Genomic DNA, 2615 nt, shown 5'->3' on the forward strand with positions numbered 1-2615 from the left:
TGCAACCCATCTGTTGTCCTTCCAAAAGTGTCAGTATAATAAGCAAGCTATTAATTCAGCTGCAAGGGAGCAGTGCTTGCAGAAACTATACTCATCAGAAACATTGAAGATGTACAAGAGTCCTTGGAGGATACGTTATCATCACCCTCTCAGCTCCTCCTACCAACGTCCCCCTGTTCACCACTGTAAAGGTGTGTCAGCAGCCACAAGCGTGCAGCAGCCAGAGTATATAAGGAGTTTACAATAGTTATTTCTGCTGTGCAGCAGTAATAATGCCATGGTTAGACTGTGATGATTTTAGACGATGCAGGGAGAAGGCAAGCTAAAAGAGCTCCAGGAACCTTTTCCCGTTGGAAAAAATATGTGGAGTGTTTTTTTTTTTATCATTTCACAGCAAGACCTTCTTCAGCCAAAGATGTTCCTGTCTGTCCTTGCCTGCAACCCTGTCCATCAGGCTGGCTCTATTTCCAGGGCAAATGCTACTACATCTCAGAGGTTGAAGATGACTGGAGCTCCAGTCAGAGGTTCTGCTCTCAGCACAATGCTTCCCTTCTGGTGATTGACAATCATCAGGAACTGGTAAGGGAACAAAAGGGGCATCCTGGATTCACCCCATTTCACTTCTAGGGAGCTTCACCATGAACCAGTGTGTTCTTCCAGCATCTTAAGCTGAATGGTTTGAACACTGATGTGAAGACTGAGAGGAGTCAGGGCTTGCAGAAAGCTGCATGCCTCCTCTCCTTGCAAACCTCAAACATCAGTTTTCACAGTTGGTGTCTTAAAAAGTCCCAGAGGCTTATCTGAGCTGAGTTTGGCACTGGCCACAGTTATAAATACTCATATTGAAGGCATCTGTCAAGGTGAACACTGTTGCATGGGAAGGTGGTTGGAACTAGATGGGCTTTGAGGTCCCTTCCAACTCAAACCATTCTATGAATTCATGAAATTTAAAATACTGAAATAATAATTGGGCAGGGGAGGAGCTCCCATATGCCAGTCTGAAATTCAGGAAACACCTGCATGTACCAGCCTATTTAGACCCAGCTGCACACTAGAGATTGATAAACATACAGACAGACACAGCCCATTGGTGACAATGTTGTAGATAACAGAATGATAAGCTCTTGTTCCTCAAAAGTCGCAAGAGGAATTTGCTTATCATTTTGAGACCTATTGTTGACAAACATGCTTTTTTTTCTCTCTTTTAGCATTCTTTAGCCAAGCTTTTGAAAATAGCTAACTGCTGGATTGGATTGCACAAGAGAGGTGGAAGCTTCTACTGGGAGAATGGCACTGCCTTGAATGTGAACCTGTAAGTGCCTTATGATTATCTGACCTACTTAAGCAACTGTGCAACTGGGGTTTACAGCACAATGTTACTTCTAGAGGTGTTCTTTTTCTTCCCTGTCATTTGGAAATATGAGTTTGAATTCACCCCTTGCAGTTGTTACTGGTCTGACTCCGTCAGCATTAATGTAGAGAACGCCCAGACTCAAGAAGGATTTTTTGGTAGCTCAGCACATAAAGATAATAATGTTGATATATCGTCTTATCTACCCTAATTTTTACATTTTTTTTTTTCATTCATTCATGTTTTCATTCATGTAACACTCATGAGCTCAACAGGCTTTTCTAACACCACTGATCACTCCCTTGCTCTTAGCAGCTGCAACTGCCGTACCTGAAGGGGCCAAAGTCAACTCGAAACTGCTCCAGCATAAGCTTTGTTTTACAGCAAGCTAAAATACTTGGGCCACTAGCAGAAATTGTTCAGTAATCCCTGTTTTCTTCCTGTATTTTGTCAGGTTCCCGATACAGGGTCTCTCCGACTGTGCCTACTTGGGTGCCTCCACTGTTTCTACATCAGCGTGCTCTGACCACAGGCGTTGGATCTGTATCCGCCTTCCCTGAAGGGATGACTTGGATCTTAATTTGATAGGGGCAGTTGAGACATGTCCATTATAAAGCCCGTTGGGACAGATGTCCTATCTCTGGAGGTGTCCTAGGAGAGAAGAGGAATGCGTTCTTCTTACAAAGGAGTCTGCCAGTGCTGACTGACAAAGCTCACTCAGATCACTGCTGGTCTTCTGATAAAGATTTTCTTCCCTCCTCTCAGCACATGGACTTGGGGATACACAGAGGCCAGAAACACCAGCCAGCCAATACGCCTACAGAAACAGTGAAATCAGGGATCTTTGGTTTCCCCAAAACTGCCTTATGCCCTTTGCATTGACTATTTCAGTACGTTTCCCTGTGAGCCAGTTCTCTGACCTCACTTTCAGACCCATTTGTCACGATTACCTCCTCTCTTTTCTGCCCTGGCCGATTAATATGGTGGTTTTCTGTTACAATTTTGTTTAAAGTAATGTACTCAGTTTGCACCATGGCCAGCCAGGAGCCATCACTGTGATCAAGAGATATGATGGCCAAAGAAATGGGAAGTTCTGTACTTGTCAAAGGAATGGGCTCCTGCCAACTGACAGAGCCTTTCCTAGTCCACTTGATTTTTGTGTTGGTTTTCATATTGATGTTTACCAAGTTTGTTCATGTGAAGATTTTGTCTTGTTCAAAAAAGCTTTAGGAAGCGACTACGTCAACACAGTAGGTTTGTTCTT

The 2615-nt window shown here is 43.7% G+C and overlaps 1 long non-coding RNA gene across 1 annotated transcript; it reads left to right on the forward strand.

The window, feature by feature from the left end:
• The first annotated feature begins 472 nt into the window (after nucleotides 1-472).
• On the forward strand, nucleotides 473-1937 carry LOC311190492. The gene is made up of 3 exons (XR_014617216.1): nucleotides 473-579; nucleotides 1209-1312; nucleotides 1806-1937. It is a non-coding gene; the product is annotated as an uncharacterized lncRNA (long non-coding RNA).
• The last annotated feature ends 678 nt before the right edge of the window (nucleotides 1938-2615 follow it).

Source organism: Gallinula chloropus (assembly GCF_964237585.1).
Source record: "Gallinula chloropus genome assembly, chromosome: 1".
Classification (NCBI taxonomy): Eukaryota; Metazoa; Chordata; class Aves; order Gruiformes; family Rallidae; genus Gallinula; species Gallinula chloropus.